This window comes from Hordeum vulgare, chromosome 4H, assembly GCF_904849725.1.
Source record: "Hordeum vulgare subsp. vulgare chromosome 4H, MorexV3_pseudomolecules_assembly, whole genome shotgun sequence".
Classification (NCBI taxonomy): domain Eukaryota; kingdom Viridiplantae; phylum Streptophyta; class Magnoliopsida; order Poales; family Poaceae; genus Hordeum; species Hordeum vulgare.
The window spans coordinates 29118422-29140166 of record NC_058521.1 but is presented as its reverse complement, the minus strand read 5'-3'; positions in this window follow the sequence as shown (position 1 = coordinate 29140166).

Genomic DNA, 21745 nt, shown 5'->3' with positions numbered 1-21745 from the left:
TGAGCCTCTGCCATGGAAACCGGAGGACAAGATTGCTTCTACTTCATCACCACCACCTCCTTCTTCATCATCTAAAGAAAATTGAGTATCGGGTATGGGCACTCCCCTTGGCTTTCGCCAAGCTTGGGGGAGGTGCCCCGGTATCGTATCATCTCCATTATCTTTTGCATTTACTTTTCTTAGTTTGATCCATGGTTATCTTTCGCTTTAGATGAATAAAAGTTTAGTTCGATCCTTTCTTTCCAAGAGTTTTCTTAGTTATCAATCTATAATATCGTGTGCGAGATATATAATAAAATTTAGTTTGAGTTTTGCCTTCTTTACTTTCTTGTTTCAATAAAAAGAAAGGAAATAAATGAAAAAGATCATATGCTAATCTTATGGAAAGTGATGACATTACACAAGGAAAATTACAAGTAGAAAAATTTATTGTAGATTGACAAACATAGCACTGGTCAATGATGGAACTGATGAAAGAATTAATAAGGGAAGAGAAGATTGACATGCAAATACACTATCATGGAAATCTTTCATGATTGTGAGCACCCATCAAAATATTATATGCCAAAATTGTTGATGTTGGACAAGGAAGACAACGTAATGAATTATGTTTGTTCATGTTCACATAGAAGTTATATTGTCATGGATCATTCAACATGTGGTGCTTGCCCCTATCTTTGTTAGCCAAAAACTCCGCACTAAGTAGAGATACTACTTGTGCATCCAAAACCCTTAAACCCAAATCTTGTTTGAGAGTCCACCATACCTACCTATGGATTGAGTAAGATCCTTCAAGTAAGTTATCATCGGTGCAAAAAGGGCAATAAAATTGCTTCTAAAAGTACAAGATCATTTAGTATAAGGGAAAATTGAGTGGTGTACGAACTTGTGATGGTGAAGAATAGAAGCGACAGACTGCATAATAAAGGTTGCCATCACAAGGGGCAATATAACGTGACGGTTTCTTGCACTAAGGGGTTGAGCATACAAACAAAAAGCGCATGGCAACCTCTGCTTCCCTCTGCGAATGGCCTATCTTTTACTTTTATGTATTTACTTTCATGCAAGAGTCAAAGTTTTTCTCTCTATTCCTTTTTATTTTCTCCTTTGGCAAGAATCATGTGGTGAGGAAAGATATAGGCACATATATCCAGTTGAATATGGGTAGCATGAGTTATTATTGTTGACATCACCCTTGAGATGAATTCATTGGGAGGCAAAACTATAAGCCCCTACCTTTCTATGTTTCTGGTTGAAACGTTTTTCTCATGTGTACGAGGTGAGTGTTAGCAATCATAGAAGACTAAATGATGGTTGAGTATGTCGACTTGCCTAAAGGCTCCGGTATGTGACCCTTCCTAACAAGATGATGAATTGAAGTTGCAAAGTGGACTGAGAACATAGTTTGTTGGTTTCTAATAGAGTTTATGCTTTATACTTCGACGTTGTGTTGAATTGTCACTTGTTCATGAGAAGCCTATGATAAAACTTTTATGTTAAAGTTTTTAGTTGTTATAATAAGTTACATGATGCTGCCATGTTCGTATTTTTGGTTTTATCAACACCTCTCTCTCTAAGCATGTGGACATGTTTCTCGATTTCTGTTTTCGCTTGAGGACAAGCGAGGTCTAAGCTTGGGGGAGTTGATACGTCCATTTTGCATCATGTTTTCCTACTATTATTTATGTTGTTTTATTGTATAATAATGCTTTTTGGAGTAATTCTAATGCCTTTTCTCTCATAATATGCAAGGTATACACAAAGGGGGAGAATTCTGGCAGGTGGAAATCTGGACCTGAAAAGGCTACGTTAGGCTACCTATTCTGCACAACTCAAAATGAGCTGAAACTTTACGAGGAATGTTTATGTGATATTTGAGGAATATTGGAGCAAATAAGTACCATAGGGGCCCACCAGGTGGGCACGACCCTCCTGGGCGAGCCAGGGAGCCCAGGCGCGGCCCGATGGGTTGTCCTCACCCAGGCCCACCTACGATGCCCCTCTTGTGGTATATAAGTCATTTTGACCTAGAAAAAAGAAGGAGAGGACTTTCGGGACGAAGCGCCGCCGTCTCAAGGCGAAACTTTGGCAGGAGCACTTTTTCCCTCTGGTGGAGCGATTCCGCTGGGGGAACTTCCCTCCCGGAGGGGGAAATCATCGTCATCATCATCACCAACAAATATCCCATCCTTGGGAGGGCTATCTTCATCAGCATCTTCAATAGCACCAATTCATCTGAAACCCTAGTTCATCTCTTGTGTTCAATCTTTGTACCGGAACTATAGATTGGTGTTTGTGGGTGACTAGTACTGTTGATTACATCTTGTAGTTGATTACTATATGGTTTATTTGGTGGAAGATTATATATTTAGATCCATTATGCTATTTAATACCCCTCTGATCTTTAGCATGATTAGCATTTGTGAGTAGTTACTTTTGTTCTTGAGGTCACGGGAGAAATCATGTTGCAAGTAATCATGTGAACTTGATATGTGTTCGATATTTTGATGATATGTATGTTGTGATTCCCTTAGTGGTGTCATGTGAACATCTATTACATGACACTTCACCATATTTGGGCCTAAGGGAATGAATTGTTGAGTAGTTATTAGATGATGGGTTGTGAGAGTGACAAAAGCTTAAACCCTAGTTTATGCGATATTCCGTAAGGGACCGATTGGATCCAAAAGTTTAATGCTATGGTTAGAATTTATTCTTAATACTTTTCTCATAGATGCAGATGCTTGCGAGAGGGTTAATAATAAGTAGGAGGTTTGTTCAAGTCAGAACATCACCTAAGCACCGGTCCACCCACATACCAAATTATCAAAGTAGCGAACACGAATTAAGCCAACATGATGAAAGTGACTAGATGAAATTCCCGTGTACCCTCAAGAACACTTTTCTTATCATAAGAGACCGTTTTGGCATGTCTTTTGCCTCAAAAGGATTGGGCTACCTTGCTGCACTTTTGTTACTACTGTCATTACTTGCTCGTTACAAATTATCTTACTATCAAACTACTCCGCTACTTACAATTTTAGCACTTGCACACATTACCTTGCTGAAAACCACTTGTCATTTCCTTCTGCTCCTCGTTGGGTTCGACACTCTTACTTATCGAAAAGGCTACAATTGACCCCATATACTTGTGGGTCATCAGAGTCCCATGCTTAATAGCATCTGAGGACAATAGGAGAGGGTAGTGATCAGACACATCTCTAACAAGTTTACGTATTGATACCAAAGGGTACATATCCTCCCAATCAAAACTCATAAGCACCATGTCCAATTTCTCCAGAGTAGGATGACTCTGCTTATTAGTCCAGGTATACTTACCACCTCCCATGTGAATCTCCCGAAGGCTTAAGGAGTTAATGACCATATTGAATTTGTCCGTGAACTTCGAATTACCAGGATCCCTATTTTTTTCATCCACCCCCCGAATGATATTAAAATCACCTCCTATGATGTAAGGGATATTAAGTCTGCTACAGGTACCAAGCATCTCATCCAAGAAATCATCCTTACGATCATCATGAGCTGCTCCGTATACCACTACAAGTTCCCATACGCATCTCTTCTTAATATCAAACACTATGGCTTGAACAAGGAAGTCCCCTATCGACCATGAGACTATCTCAAGAGTATAATTTCTAATACCACCAGATCTACCCACAGAGGGTAAATGATTCCAAACGAAGTTGTCAGAGGGGTCCACTTTGTTCAAGAATTTAGGAGGAAACTCTTTCTTTTTAGTTTCTTGGATGCCTATAAAATCAAGGGAATGGTCTTTAATGATACCAGAGAAACAGGAAGCCATTCCTCTCCTACCCGCTCCACTGCAATTCCAAAATACCCCATTCATTTGATAGCATAAGGTTTTTTCTTTTCCTTGGCAGCCCTACTAGGAAGCATAGTAGGGGCACCCTCATCCTTTTTCAAGGAAACATCATTTTTTTGGCTTCGGGTCACCGGTCTAGCTATCACCACTGATCTTTTTCATTTGTTCTTCTTTCTAGATTTAACCACCGTGAATTCCTCGTCTTCAAAATTATTTTCCTCACTCCAATTCAAATCCAAAGGAGTCGGCTCTCCGTTGGCATTCACAAGAACCATGGTACCCACACCCCTTTCATTTTCAACAATTTCAACTTTTTCATCATTGGAATTATGATTTCTAAATTTCTCAAGTTCCCTAGTCACATCAATATTAACAAAATCAGGATCAGGTATGTGAACCCCATCTTAACCGCAACTAATATCATCTCAGGATTCGATAAAGCATCAAAAGAATTGGGGATGTGAGTAGTACCTTCAATATCTCTCTTTTTTGCAGCAGCTACGGCTTTCTCCTTAATGTTCCCCATCTTGCTCTGCACATTTCGAAGGCTGAATCGAAGATTTTCTTCGGTAGCCAAGGAAAGAGTAGGAATCACCTCAGTATCTAACGATGAATCAGGGGATTCAACTTTGTAAATTGTAGCTCCAGTTTCAACCTTCCCCCGAGCATCACCAGTTACCACCCCCTGAGGAGATTCTCTCACCACATCAGCAAAGGATTTTTTATTACTACCAGGGGATAAGCTCTTGTCAGTCTTATTTTTCAACTTTTCTTGACTTACTTGTTTCTCCTTATCCATGTAGTCCAGAGCCATGGAGTCAATCAGCACGAAAGTATGTAAGGAAACATGTGACTCCATGCTCTCTTGGGATTCCTGCATCTGATCTCGTTTCCCCCCAGTCTGAGTGGTAGAAGGAAACTTTCCCCCAAGCCCACTAAATGATCCATCCAACTTAGGTTTCTTGTTCATATCATTATCATCATCATCAAGTTTTTCTTATCCTTGCTCACTACAACATTAGTATTGTTCTTCTCTCTATTAGGATCCCTCACTAGCACCTGATCCACCTCAAAGTAGAAGTCATAGAAGTGGCCACCCAAAACAGATTCAGCAATCGAAGGAATATCATTCATGTTTCTGCACCCAATCTTCACCCTAGCAGAAGTTGGGCGATGTTGGGTGGTTGTATCAATTTCCAATGGAACTCCAACCAAGGAAGCAACATAAGCCAGGTTTCTTTCACTTCTTTTGTGAAGGGGGACATTATTAATTTTCACCCAATCAACCTCCATAACCCCCATGGAGCCAACAACCGAAGACCACTTAGACACGATGCAGTACATCTAACTAGGAGATGAACTTACCAATGAACATATGGGTGGAATGAGGACTTTCAAAAATTCCTTCGTGGAGCTTCCGATATAGATTACCCCATTTACCTAGCACTTTAACCCGAAAGCACCCTATTGCCAATCTTACTAAACAACATCATGTCGAACGCAAATTTGTGTGTTACCGCGGGGGGCAAGCACCTAGGGGCAATTATTTTACGAGTGTAAACATTCATGTCGTGTAATATGTATCACTTTGTAAAACTCTACGCCCTCCGTAATTAACAGATGAGGCAAATACTTTGCCTCCATTTTGGAAAGAAATCCCAAACACAAACTATTCATATGCACTGAGCTACCTTCCTGTACAGATCCTGAGGCCACTTCCTGCTCGTGTTGCTTGACACAAGGTTAGCAATCTGCTCATCACAAAAATATTGCCTCTAAAGCTGCAGGGTGATATCCGTTATGATTTAGCAATGCAAAAACACTTGGCACATATTTCTTCCCCCTCGCATGGTTAGCATGACTTCTGTTATAGACGGGGATAACTTCAAGAGCAAACTCAAGCAGAATCATCATATCAAGCCAATCCACATAATAACAATAGTTGGTCGAAAATCTCACTTTAATAGAGTCGTCATATGCCTCTTGGACTGTATAATTTATGAAGCGCGCTCCAAATTAAGCCTGCAAGCTTCTATATTTGTAGGTTGAGGGGCGTCCATATGGAGTGACCATCAATGTTGTTGTCATTTGTATAACTATGGCTTTCACCCCTACAAATGTCGCAATCGTTTTTCCGTTGTTCCAGCGACAATAAATGGTGGTCGCCACATTTCACGCTTATTTTTCACCCGCATGCATATATGCCTATGTTTCCCTCCAAAGCGCGCCCGTCTAGGTATAAATAATTCTAAAAAATAGCACGCTATAACATATATAGAATTGGTTCGTTAAATTGATAAGAGTATAATGTTTCGTTAATAGTGCTATATCATCCTAATAGTATATTTTCAGGGACTGCACTATTTTGTATAACGCGTTATTTTTTCATTGGTAAGTAACCCCGTCACCGTCCTCTTCTCGTCGTCATTGGACTCATTGTATCCCTCATCTTGTTGCGGCTACACGCACCGCCACCGGCCCCTTCGCTGGCGCCACCACTCCCCCTCTCTTCACCCCTTCTCTATCACAACCACACTCAACCCATCGATCATGTTGGTGCGGTCGCCCCCTCTCCACGGACCTTTTCCCCGCGAGACAGGAGAGCATTGCCCCACACAAGGTTGTGGAAGAGGACGTGGGACTATTCCAAAAGGGTTGAGGGTGATATACACCACAAGAATGAGGGGGTTTCTTTACAGGGAACTTTTTTCTGTAGGGACTAAAACAAATTTCTTTTAGTCCCATGTGAAAGAAACAGGAGGGACTTTTAGGGACTAAAAGGAGGTATTTGGGACTAAAGGAAGAAGTCCCTATGGAAGGGTCCTTTTGGGACTTTTTTGACACTTTTTCCAACAAAGTCTCTACTTTTAGCATGTTATTTAATAACTTCTAGTACATTATTAGGGGCAACATGGTCTTTTTGCATATCATTTAATGACCTCTAGTCCTTATTTAGTCCCTGAAAAGAAACGGGTAGGGACTAGGGACTTTTTAGTTGAGAGTAAAAAAATTAGGACTTTTTAAAAAAAACAGGGCCTGAATCAGCCCTCGAGCGCACCCGCCTACTCACCGCCCTCGCCTACTTTAATTGCATGTCACAGTCATCACGGATAAAATATCCCCTAGCTACACTATAATAACTTGCAATTTGACTAACTAAGCAAACCGAGCCGGCCAAACTAAAACATCTTTCGGAAGTATGGGGGACCCACCATCTCGTCTTTTTTAATGGCCCCATCTTTCCCTAATAATAATAAAGCACGGAGTGCTTCTGTCATCCATCGTGGTTGTTTTGCAATAAAGCCCATGTTGTTTTAGGTAATCAACCCGCAGTATGTATTTAAGTCAAAACGAATCGTTTTCTGTACAAGTCATAATATTGGTCGGTTCTCATAAGCATTGAGACCCATAAAAATCACTAGCGCTTCGACATCGTAGTGGCAAGAGTTGCTCTTTTCTCCACGCGAGAGTCTTCCTTTTAATTTATTTTTCCTATTTTCTCTATGATAGCTGATGGGCTGCATTGGGCCCAGTAACTCTCTGTTTTACTTTTTTCATGCAATTTCAAATGTTTTTTAAACTATTCATATCTTTCAAATCTCAACTTTAATTCTAACATGTTATATATGAAAATCCATCAGAAAAATATGTACATATCAAATATTCTATTATCTTGATGTTAATAATTTCTAAAATTACATTTAGGTTGCCTATTATATATGTTTCGTTCCTTATTAATGTAAACAATTGGCTTAATGTTGATCCCCGTATTGTTTAAAGTGCAGTCGAGTGTGTATATATGAAAATCCATCGGAAAAATATGTACATATCAAATATGCTATTATCTTGATGTTAGTAATTTCTAAAATTACATTTAGGTTGCCTATTATATATGTTTCGTTCCTTATTAATGTAAACAAGTTGCTTAATGTTGATTCCCGTATTGTTTAAAGTGACGTCAAGTGTGTATATATGAAAATCCATCAGAAAAATATGTACATATCAAATATGCTATTATCTTGATGTTAGTAATTTCTAAAATTACATTTAGGTTGCCTATTATATATGTTTCGTTCCTTATTAATGTAAACAAGTGGCTTAATGTTGATTCCCGTATTGTTTAAAGTGTCGTCAAGTGTGCGTATGGGGGGTGATTTATTTTCTCCCGTTGCAACGCACGGGCATGTGTGCTAGTCTGAATAACATGCCTTGAGGGCGGACCAAGACTGATTGCAAAACGACAATAAGAAAAACTAGGATTACAACAAAAAAGGTAGAGCGAGTACTTTTTTATGGTAACTTGTTGGTTGCTTAGATCATCTCCGACGGTTTCCATATAAAACCGTAATAATGATTTTACAGGATGTTCGCATAATTTAGGCTAGTACACATGTGTTGTCAGTTTATGTAAAAGCTTCCCTTAAAACTGATTTTTGGACAGAGATTGTCGATGGTTGCACGGTGACTCAGTGGGTACGGCGGCAAAGCATTGACAAGGCATTTTATTGGAAAATTTTATAGAAATAGACATCTTTTATTGTAATATATTTTATTTTTATGACAAGTAATTCCGGACGAAGAAAGCATAAAGAAAGTTGGACATATTGAAACACGTCACACAAAAAATGGTGATTTTTCTGGTATACGTGAACAATTCGAGATGCTCTTATGTTTTAGTGTTCCTTTTTGAGATCCTACCGTTCACAATGAAGAAATCTTCTTTTTCAAAATGGAATGAAGAAGTGTTTGGTTATTCCTCTTTATTGTAAGCGATGCTACGAATCCCTATCTCGGATACTTATAAATAAGTAACGTTTCTTTACTTGTCAAGCAAAACCCTTCGTCAACCAGTTTACTCCCTTCCATCTGTTCAAAATCAAAATGATTGAGTAGTATTGATCGATGTTCACATGGTGCTTATATATCTCCTGGTGAGACACGACGATTCGGAGGAGGCATCGGTTCCAGGGAGATGCGACGGTGGCGACGAACACACGCGGCCGTGCAGGCGCAACCGCTTGTCCGCATGGACAAGGGGAGATTTTGTCACGCCCAAGATGCGACCCTATCCTCAATTTGGCACGAAGGCCTCGTCAGGGATAGAAGCACATCTCGTTGTGTCGCAAGAATGAATATCGTTCCAAGTACATGTACTGAAAAGAAGAGATATATATACAGAGTTGGCTTACACTCGCCACAAGCTACATCAGAGTCACATCAGTACATTACATAATCATCAAGAGTAAGAGCAGGGTCCGACTACGGACGAAAACGAACGACAAAAGAAGAACGACGTCCATCCTTGCTATCCCAGGCTGCCGGCCTGGAACCCATCCTAGATCGATGATGAAGAAGAAGAAGAAGCAACTCCAAATGAACAATCAACGCGCTCACGTCGAGTAACCTTTACATGTACCTGCAACTGGTGTTGTAGTAATCTGTGAGCCACAGGGGACTCAGCAATCTCATTTCCAAAGGTATCAAGACTAGCAAAGCTTAATGGGTGAGGTATGGTTAAGTGGTGAGGTTGCAGCAGCGGCTAAGCATATATTTGGTGGCTAACTTACGAGTACAAGAAGTAAGAGGGGGAAGATCTACGCATAGCGGACGTGAACTACAGATGATCAAATGAATGATCCTGAACACCTACCTACGTCAGACATAACCCCACCGTGTCCTCGATCGGAGAAGGAACTCACGAAAGAGACAGTCACGGTTACGCACACAGTTGGCAACTTTTAATTAATTAACTTCAAGTTATCTAGAACCAGTGTTAAACAAAGTTTCCACGTTGCCACATAACCGCGGGCATGGCTTTCCGAAAGATTTAACCCTGCAGGGGTGCTCCAACTAGTCCATCACAAATTACCACAAGCTGCATAGAAATCCTCAATCATGAAGCTCGCGATCTCGTCGGATTCCCTAGTGGAAAACCTCAACTCTGAGAATACCCAAAGCATCACCGGAATCCCGATGCACAAGATATCTCGTCAAAGGTAAAACTAATCCAGCAAAGCCGCCCGGCGTGTCGACGATCCCGATAGGAGCCGCGTATCTCGTTCTCAGGACACGGCGGATGGAACTAGCTACGGGTGCCAAACCTCGAGTTTCCCAGTGGTGGCCCCGCAGGCAGACCGTTTGGGACCAACACCATCGGCACTGGCCCCCCTGTTTATGTAAAATTACTCCTCGGGTTCATGACGCCTTATGCATTTCAGTGTTAACAAATTATTATGTTGGGCAAATGTAGAACCAATGTTGGGCCTTGCCAGACCAGCTTTAATCTAAAACGAATTACCAAGGGGGTCCCCATAACAACCCCGATCGTGTTAGGAGCGCTCGTTTATGGTACATAACACCGGTAGCCGAAACTAAGGGGGCAAAGGTGGAACAAAACACCAGGCTAGAAAGGCCGAGCCTTCCACCTTTTACCAAGTATATAGGTGCATTAAATTAAATAGCATTAAATATGGTGATATGACAAGGAACCCATGTTATCACATGGAAGCAACTGCACCTGCAACTAGCAACGCTAACAACAGGGTTAAGCAAGCGGTAACATAGCCAATCAGTGGTTTACTAGGTCGAACAGGTTGAAGTAATCATGGCATTGTTGAGAGGCTGATATTTAACAAGTGGTAGGCAACGAGACATAATCGATAGAAGCGGTAAACTAGCAAGGCTATGATAGTAATGGTATCTGGGGAAATGATCATCTTGCCTGAGATCCCGCTTGGAAGAAGAATGCCTCCGTGAAGCAGACGAACCGACGTAGTCGAACGGGTCCTCACAATCCGGCACGCTGCGGAACTCTATCGAGACGAAGCAAACCGGAAACACAAATCAACACACGAAATTCACCACACGATGCACAACACCTATGATGCATGAGCTACTGAAAACATGCAAGTCACGCCATGGCAAATCACACAATCAAACACTACACATTAAGTGAGGTTCAATATGCAACGAATTGCATATTGACGAAACTCCACATACGGATTATTTAGTTCTATATCGATTAGGTACACGGCAATATTAATGTTGTCATACATGCAAGAGGTGAAGCGGAAATTAAACTACCTATCTAGACATTTTAAATGAGGTCGGGAATGACATATAGCATCTCCGAGACGACCTCACATGTTAATTTACAATTCTGTCCAGATCTGAATTAACACATTTAATTAGTTGTTAAACAGCAAAAAGAATAGTTTCACGTGATTCCACGCGTCATTTCAAGCAACCTACACATAAAGAACTTCTCCAACGGAGCTACGGATCAAAAGTTACAAGCACCGCAAGATATGTTGGCATGAATGCAATATGTGTGCAACGACGGCTACGAGCACTTCAAAACATACAACCAGCAAGATAAAATGAAACTTCACGAGATTCTAAGCAAGTTTCATGTAGGACACGATCGGAACGGAGCTACGGTTCAAAAGATACGAGCAAAACAAGAAATGACTACAATCTGCCAAAATCAGCCACATAGCATCTTCTACACCCCACAACTACGGCTACACAACTCCGATATGCTCAAGCAAGGCATGGCACGGAGGAGGGCAAGAATCACTACTACAAACAACTAACAACAACTAGCATGGCAGCAAGGAACACTAGGGAAAGAAGTCACAAAATGGCATCTCACACACTATTTCAGACTTAGTGAAAATTACACCTTATGAAAGTGCAGTTTTCGATCTGAAGCTATATTGACAGCAGCTAAACCTATAGCTACAGGACTCCAAATGGCATGAAACTTCACAGCATTCTATAGAAACACAAGGGCTATAACTTACTCCATTGGACCAACCTCAAAAGAGCTACAGATCACAAGATGCAAGCAAGACAAGACAGCAACAAAATAATAACAGATTCCAGACTTAGAAATATTTCAGCTCCTCCAAATCAGCACTATTTCTAGCAACTTGAGAGCAAGCAAAACACACCTAAACATGCATTTCTATTGCAACTAAAATTACCAGGGGCTAAACAAAACATCCAAGATCAACTCTCTAGTTGACAACTAATTCAAACGAGGCACGGAATAAATCCTACGAATTAAACAAAAGGGCAACTTAGCAAAATATCTCGTGAACTAACTTGCTCTAATGCTAAAACTAGTTGCACCGAATACATATAAAATATGTGGGGTTGCACAACAAAATAAAGCCACACATAAATGCGAGAAAATAACCTGTACACGGAAAAATAAACTACCGGCAAATCTCTACACGTAAAAATACGAGCGACCGCTCTAAAATACACGGAAAAAAGTTTCTAAAACATAGGCATTTTACCTAAGGCACTCGAGCATTCCGGACCGCGAGAAAAATAAATATAGGACGTATCCTATTAAAACAGCACGTAAAACTAGGCATACGACACGCTAAACGGCGTCAAACAAATATGCAAGTTGTGAAATCGTGTTCTACTCGCGAAGCTACCCCAAAACCATATACAATATGCCTCGATCCGACTAACGGTTAAAAAGTTACGCAAGTTATAAAATCGGCTATTTTTCTGGAATTTAATAATTCTGAAAAATTCCTATTAACTAACGGGCCTAGCAGGACATGGGCGAACGGTAGTAAAATGTGCACAGAGCGCTGGGTAGTATGGGGCGCTCACCTCGGGCCTAACAGGCCGGCTGGGGGAATGCAGAGCTGGGCTTGGGGAGGTGCGGCGCTGGATGGGCCCGAGAGGAACTGCGCCCAGCTGGGCCGGCTCGGCAGGAGGGGCGCCCTGCCTGGGCCGAGGCTGCGCAAGCTGGCCGACGAGGCCCACGCGCCCAGGCTCGTCAACGCAGGCGGCTGCGTCGTCCTCCCGTGCTGCTCGGGGCGCAGCGATGGCGCAACACGCCGATGGGAGTCCGAGGCTAACAAGCAGCGCGAGGACCAAATCCTGGCGGGAGGCGGCCGGAGGAACCGGATCCGGGAGGCTCCACGGCGGTCGGCGAGCTTTGGCAGGCGGAGCATCGCGGGGAGCAGAGGGGACCGGGATGCGGCTGCTGGCCTCGCGGCGAGCGGGGATGGGTTGCGGCTGGCCGGCGGCGACGGGAGGAGGCGGCGGGGGAGCGCCCCGGCGAGAGGAGGTGCGCCAGCTGCTGGGGTGTCGGTGGCTCGAGGGATGGCCGGCGGCGCTAGGCACGGGAGACAGGAGGAGTTGCGGGCTCGCGGGGAGGCGGCGGTTGGCGGCGGTGCGCCGGATGGGCTCGGCCGGGCCTGATCTGGGCCTGGCGGGCCGGCGGCGCGGGGGAGGACAGAGAGAGCAGGTGGGAGGCTAGGGTTTCGGGTAGGTGGCACGGATTTCGAGGCAGAGGGGGAGTGGCTCTCTAATTAATGGCATGGGGGCTATATATAGACAAACGGGGGGGGGGGCTCGGTTAACCGGAATCGCGTTCCGGATCCAACCGCGGGGTCGGATTCGGACGATTCCGAACGCGAGTATGGGTATGCGGCCGTGTAGAGGGGATATCCGGAGACGAGAGGGAGAACGGGCGGCGCGACACGAATTTTTAACAACACCGACTAACGTCCGACGGTAGACCGAATACGGTGCCGCTACGGTCGACCGTTCGGGTACCAGACGGTCTCCGATCGCGACGAAACCCGATAGGCGGCCTAGCTATATTAAAATAACACCGCACATCGAATCTCAACCCGATCAGAGAAAGTTTTACGCACACTTTTAAAACAGGGTTTCAACGGTGCCGCGAGCGCGTGCGAGTGCGGTGAGGCTCGGAACGAACAACGACGAACGCGAAGAGAAGCGGCAACTAATAACGGATGCAAGTTTGAAAACTGGCGGCAATGGTGATGTCGATGCAATGCAGATGATGTGCATGATGCGATGATGACGCGACAAATAAAAATAGACACACGGTGGAAACGGAAAGAAAAAGGGGAATCTTCTGGAACGTCGGCATCGGGTTGTCACAGATTTCCCTTAATTACATATTATAGTTCAATCTTAACACTCCCCCTAATCTATGCTTGACCATGTTGTATCATCTCACAATTTTCGGGGTAGCGCTATCATCTCAAAGGGTTCACCTTCAAAAAGTTCTTCGTGAAAACTTGATGAGAACCTGAAACATAAACTCACAAAGAGATAGCATAATGTGATGTCATTAAACAAGGATATCGCAAGAAGAGACTCCCCCCAATGCGTGCAAGTCCCTAAGTCCTCGCATACCAATTCCATGAACATATTTATGTTGAGTTTAGTAGAGACTTAGTAAATAAATCAGTAAGGTTGTCGCATGATTTGACTTGCAAGATGCTTATTTCCCCGCGTTTATGAAGATTATGGGGGAAAACACTTACGAAAAATATGTTTAGTGATATTGATCTTGGTGTATCGTGTTTGCATCTGTGCAACACAAGCCGCATTATCCTCATAGATAATGGTGGGTGCTCCTATCAAACCAAATTCACATGATTGTTGTATGTGGTTTATCATTTTGTGGAGCCATACACATTCACATGATCCTTCAAATAAAGAAATTATTTCACAATGATTTATAGATGTTGCCACGAGAGTTTGTTTTGAAGACTTCCATGATATAGCAGTACCACCATGTAAAAACACAAAGCCGGTTTGTGATCTGACATTATGGGGATTAGACAAATAGCCGGCATGTGCATATCCAATCATATGAGAGTCCAGATTTCTCTCGAACTGAAAAATAGGCCAAGATCGTTTGTGCCTTGGAGATATCAAAAGATATTCTTCACTCCAAACCAATGACGTTTGGTGGGAGCTACGATGTGTCTAGAAAGTAGATTCACTGCAAATGCAATACCAGGTCTTGTGCAATTTGCAAGATACATAAGCGCTCCAACGACACTGGGGTATGGAACTTCAGGCCCCAACACCTCTTCTCCATAATCCCTTGGCCTGAATGGATCTTTCTCTATGTATAGAGATCGAACCACCATAGGAGTTTTAGATGGATAGGATTTGTCCATATTGAATTTCTCCAATATTGTGTGGATATAGGCAGCTTGGTGCACCGTGATTCCTGAGGGAAGGTGCTCAACTTGGATCCCTAAGAAAAATTTGGTTTTACCCAAATCCTTCATCTTAAATTCCATCTTTAGGTGATTGCGTGCTTCATCAATGTATGGTGTGTTGCCAATGAAATTGAGATCATCAACATACACAGAAATGATGCAAAATTCTGTAGAGGACTTCTTGATTAAAACACATGGGCAATCATCACTATTGGATTAACCTTTCCAAAGAAGGAACTCACTTAGTCGGTTGTACCACATCTATCCCGACTGTCTAAAGCCATATAATGACTTATTTGGCTTACACAATACATGTTTTGTTTTGCACCATTATTCGGGACAGAGATTCCGTCAGGAACCTTCATATATATGTCTGAATCTAGTGACGTGTAAAGATATGCGGTCACAACGTCCATCAACTGCATGGATAGACGATTTTGCACTGCTAGTGATATAAGATATCGGAAAGTGGTTCAACTCATTACTGGTGAGTATGTTTTGTGCGTGAAACATTATGTTACGAGCCTTGCTTTATATCTCACCACCTCATTGTTCTCATTCTATTTCCAGCGAAATACCCATTTGAATCCCACAGGGAAAACATTGGGAGGTGTAGGTATTGTTTTAGTGAATACCTTTCTTTTGTTAAGCGAGGCAATTTCTGCTTGGATTGTGTCCTTCTATTTAGGCCAGTCAGAGCGCCTTTGGCACTCGATGATAGACCTTGGATCATGATCAGTAAGAAGGGTATATGCAATATTTCCAGCAAAATATATGTCAACAATCATAGTCTTACGGTCAAATGATTCTCCAGAATCAACATACTTGATGGAAATTTCCTACACCCCTAGAGAGTCTTCGTGATTTCCCAATACGATTGACTCTGGGTGTTCTGATGTTCTAGCCAGTTTGTGCACACTAGAGCTGGGTTGTGGAGGTTGCCCTTTGAAAGGATTGATATGGTTGACTAGAGGGGGGGTGAATAGGCAACTACCAATTTTTAGCCTGTCTTAACAAATTAGGGTTAGCAACAAAAGGTTCTCTAGATGAACAACTAGGTGAGCAACCTAAATGATGCTAACAACAAGGACAACAAGTGCAAGCAAGGAATACACCACAACAATACTAAGTACAAAGTAAAGGTAAGAGATAAGCGCAAGTGGAACCGGTGGAGACAAGGATGTGTTACTGAAGTTCCTTCCCTTTGACAGGAAGTATGTCTCCGTTGGAGCGGTGTGGAGGCACAATGCTCCCCAAGAAGCCACTAGGGCCAATGTATTCTCCTCACGCCCTCACACAAGGAGAGATGTCGTGATTCCACTATTGGTGCCCTTGAAGGCGGCGACCGGACCTTTACAAACAAGGTTGGGGCTATCTCCACACAAAGCTTGGAGGCTCCCAACAAGACCATGGAGCTTCACCATAATAGAATGTGGCTCCGAGGTGACCTCAACCATCTAGGGTGCTCAAACACCCAAGAGTAACAAGATCCGCAAGGGATTAGTGGGGGGGATCAAATATCTCTTGGTAGAAGTGTAGATCAGGGCCTTCTCAACCAATCCCTAGGAAATCAACAAGTTTGATTGGCTAGGGAGAGAGATCGGGCAAGAATGAGATTTGGAGCAATAATGGAGCTTGGGGAGGTAAGAGGTGACCTTCTTAGGGAAGAAGACACCTTTATATAGTGGGGGGGACAATCCAACTGTTACCCCCCCCCCCACACACACACACTACACTAGCAAAACGGTACGACCGCTGCTAGGAGCGGTACTACCGCACGGCAGTTCACCAACCACGGTAGTAAGAAAATACTACTGTGCCTACCGCTGCTCAGGCAAAAGGATGCGCAAAAAGTCCGATGGAGCGGTAGTAAAAAACTACTACCGCCCAGAGGGCGGTACTACCGCTGGCACCAGCGGTACTACTGTGGCCCTTTTGCACATACAAGGAAAAACATGGTTGGATCTCCATTGAAGCAAGGAAAGGTGGTGCAATAGAAATGTGTACATGTTGATTCCACCCAAACCTTTCCGAAGCGGACCCCCTCTTAATAGTACGGCTTTCCTACGACTCTAATCCACCAAAGAGAAATTTAGAAAGCAACTGTCTTTGAAAGACTCTGAGAGGCACTGAATCATCTTGTGCCTAGTAATGAATTATCTGAAATGCTCAATGCACATGATTAGTCTGCACAGGCATTGTCATCAATCACTAAAACCACTTAGGGAGAAATATGCCCTAACAATCTCACCTTTTTTGGTGGATTGATGACAATACAGGATTTGCACAAAAGGATATAAAATTAACATATGCAAACCCAAAATCTACAAACTAGAGACAGCCTCCCCCTGGATGTGTGCATACTAAAGGACATGGTCTGCCCAGCACACAACCAAAGAAAAGCACCCCCCTAGATTTTATAGACGAGGCATTCCTTGCAACAACTGAATAAACACTAAGCATGTAAGCAAGGCATAGTATGTGAGCATGAAGATAAGGGCACATAATTAATTAGACTCACAAGCTACTAATATACTGGATAATAACGAGATAATAAAGATAGAGGAGTGGTAGCATATGTCTCACACCATGTGATAAAGTACGACGTCTCTTGGTCTCACACACGAAGCAAAAAACAACCAAAGTAGCAACGAAAGTTCAACAAATAAACCAACATAGAAAACAAGGAAACTCGCAAATCCTATACTCTCTACCCCTTTGGCATCGGGACACCAAAAAGGCAGAGAGGACCACTACACAGGTGGTAGCTCGAAATGAAAAGGACTCAGCCATCATACTCCTCAACATACTCCACATCAGACTCGTATTTTGTCTCCTCATTAGACTCCTTGCCAGACTTAGCCCACCGAAGATCCTTCCTTTTCATCCATGCGGCTTCAGGAGTGATATCTTGCTCAGACCCACTGGAGATGTGCACGTCGATCTTCCTCATAATCTGCTTGCCACGCTGACGGCTCTCCTTCTAAGCAACATGAGTCATGTACTGACCCTTCGCCTAAATACAAAACAAAGTCTTCATCCGGTCCTTCGTCTTCTTGGACCAAGATGGCTTGGCAGAGGAAGGCGTATGTTACTCCGGAATGCCCTCATCCTCAGCCGTAGCCTCATCCTCATCAGTATCCACAGTGGGAGCAGCAGGTGTAGTGGTGTTGTTGGCCCACTTATTCTTCTGTCATGGCTTAATTGTCTCATGGAGAATCCACCCAGGAGCATGGAACTCAAAAGCTGGGAAGGCCTCCGTCCAGTTCTTCCGGATCAGGTAAAACAAATGTGGACCATAGATTGGGACCTTACGGTGGAAGACTGCCGACTGAAGCTCACTCCACATGACGTGAGATACATCAAGTGTTCCAGAGGGACGAGTCCGCCCTTTCTGACACATCATAAGCATATCCACCAGGTATGAATGCACCTGGTCCTTGTTGACAACGCGTGGAAAAAGAGTGTTGTGAAAGATACGGTGCATGACATCAAGGAATGGGTTCGGCACGTGAGAGACCTCACCAGATGGGGACACCTTCTCAATAAAGAAGGGGAGCAACTTCTCCTTAGCTGTAGCAGATAGCTTAGCGTGGGGGCGCTAACCAACTGGGTTCTCAAGCTCCTAATCATGGACGTCTCAAACTTCTCGGTCATTAGTGCAGCAAACTCTTCATTGAAAGATTCCTTAGGAGAACCAAATATAATATCATCAACATATAGTTGGCATATGAACAAATTCCCTTTTTACCTTTTTGGTAAAAAGGGTGGGATCAATTTTCCCAATCTCAAACCCACGATCTCGCAACAACTCAGTAAGGTACTCATACCATGCACGTGGGGCTTGTTTAAGGCCGTAGAGCGCCTTCTTGAGTTTGTATAGATGAGTGGGGAGCTTGGGATCCTCGAATCCCGGGGTTGTTTGACATATACCAACTCATTTAAGGGACCATTAAGAAAGGCACTCTTCACATCCATTTGTTGCAGCTTGAAATCATGATGAGATGCAAATGCAAGCAGCATGCGAATAGATTCAAGACGAGCAACATGGGCAAAGGTTTCACTGCAGTCAACACCCTCGACTTGGGAGTATCCTTGAGCCACCAATCTTGCCTTGTTTCGAATGACAACACCATTTGCATCATGCTTGTTCTTAAAGATCCATTTGGTTCCAATGACATTATGTTCCCCTGTTGGCCTTGGCACTAATTCCCAAACTTGATTGCACTCAAATTGTTAAGTTCATCATGCATGGCTTCAAGCCAATCCTCATCATCGAGCGCATCATGTACCTTTTGGGGTTCAACACATGAAACAAACGTGTGATGCAAACAAAAGTTTGATAATTGTTGACGAGTAGTTACCCCTTATTGAAGCTTCCAAGCACATTCCTGAAGATATGTTGTCGAACCTCGAGCCTATTAGATATCTTGGCGGCACGACACTTCAAGACTTCCTTACTGGATAATTTAGGAGCGTCTTCTTGAACATCTTGAGTACCTTCTTGAGATTTCTCACTAGTTTGACCTTGATCTTGTGGTTGCACTTGATCTTGAGCAAACTCAGAGTCTTGAGCATGATCTTGGACATCATTTGGTGCAACACCATCTTCACCAGTTTGATCTTTTCCTTGATCTTGTTCATCGGGTTGAGGGCCTTCACTTTGTTCTTCGGAAGCGTGTGAGTCTAGCGTGGGTGATGGATCCACTTGTGTAGAGCATTCTCCTTCTCCTTCGGCCACAAGGGGTTCCTCAATGGGGAGTATTTTACGAATCCCCATTCTTCTTATGGCTTGAGGAGGAATTTCATCACCTACATCACAAAGACCACTTTGCTCCACTTGGGAGCCATTATTTTCATCAAACTCTACATTACACGCTCCTCAATGAGTCTGGTGGACTTGTTGAGAAGATGGTAAGCATGAGAGTTTGTATCATAACCAAAAAATATGCCCTCATAAGCTCTAGCTTCGAATTTAGACAAACGAACACCTTTCTTGAGTATGAAACACTTACAACCGAACACCCGGAAGTACTTGAGGTTGGGCTTGTTTCTGGTAAGAATCTCATAAGGGGTCTTGTTCAAGCCTTTGAGGAGGTAGTGTCGATTAGATGCATGGCATGCGGTGTTAATGGCTTCGGCCCAAAAGTTGTACGAAGATTTAAATTCCGCCATCATGGTTCTTGCCGCGTCCATCAACGTCTGGTTCTTTCTCTCCGCCACACCGTTTTGTTGAGGGGTATAGGGTGTTGAATATTGGTGCTTGATCCCCTCGTCACTAAGGAACTCATTCAAGGTGTAGTTCTTGAACCCGGTGCCATTGTCACTTCTAATCATCAATATCTTTGCTTTATGTTGATGTTGAGATTCATTAGCAAAGTCGATGACAGTTTGTTGAGTCTCACTCTTCCTCTTGAAGAAGTATACCCAAGTGTATCTTGAGTAGTCATCCACAATCACCAAGCAATACTTTATTCCCCCAAGACTATCAAAAGATGGAGGACCAAAGAGATCCATGTGAAGGACCTCCACGGGCCTTTTCGAGTAGATGATAGTTGTGTTGGAAATATGCCCTAGAGGCAATAATATATTGTTTATTATTATATTTCCTTGTTCATAATAATCGTTTATATCCATGCTAGAATTTTATTGATGGGAAACTCAAATACATGTGTGGATACATAGACAACACACTATCCCTAGTGAGCCACTAGTTGACTAGCTCGTTGATCAGAGATGGTCAAGGTTTCCTGGCCATAGTCAAGTGGTGTCACTTGATAACGGGATCACAACATTAGGAGAATGATGTGATGGATAAGACCCAAACTATGAACGTAGCATATGATCATGTCAGTTTATTGCTATTGTTTTCTACATGTCAATGTGTCTGTTCCTATGACCATGAGATCATGCAACTCCCGGAGACCGGAGGAATACCTTGTGTGTATCAAACGTCACAACGCAACTGGGTGACTATAAAGGTGATCTACAGTTATCTCCGAAGGTGTCTGTTGGGTTGGCATGGATGAAGACTGGGATTTGTCACTCCATGTGACGGAGAGGTATCTCGGGGCCCACTCGGTAATACAACATCACAACAAGCCTTGCAAGCAATGTGACTAAGGAGCTAGTCACGGGATCTTGTATTACAGAACAAGTAAAGAGACTTGCCGGTAACGAGATCAAACTAGGTATGGAGATACCGACGATCGAATCTCGGGCAAGTAACATACCGAAGGACAAAGGGAACAACATATGGGATTAACTGAATCCTTGACATAGAGGTTCAACCGATAGAGATCTTTGTAGTATGTAGGAGACAATATGGAAATCTAGGTCCCCCTATTGTCTATTGGCCGGAGAATGTCTCAGGTCATGTCTACATAGTTCTCGAACCCGCGGGGTCTACACACTTAAGGTTCGGTGACGTTTCGGTATAGTTGAGTTATAGGTGTTGGTAACCAAAAGTTGTTCGGAGTCCTGAATGAGATCCTGGAGGTCACGAGGAGCTCCGAAATGTTCCGGAGGTAAATTTTGTTATATAGGAAGTCATGTTTTGGTCACCGCAAACGTTTCGGGTACTTTGGTAGTGTACCGGGAGTGTCGGGAGGGTACCGGGGACCATCGGGAGGGGTGTCTTCCCCGAGGGGACTCATGGGCTGTGGGAGGAGACAAACCAGCCCCTAGTGGTCTGGCCTAAGCCCCCACTAAGGCCCATGAGGTTTGAGAAGGAAAAAACCCAAAGGTGGAAGAGGAGGAAAGGGTTTCCAAGTGGAGAGGAGGAATCCTACTCCTAGTAGGATTGGAGTAGGACTCCTCCACCTCCAATTTCGGCCAAACCTTAGGGTTTGGGGCTGCCTCCTCCCCTCCCTCCCTC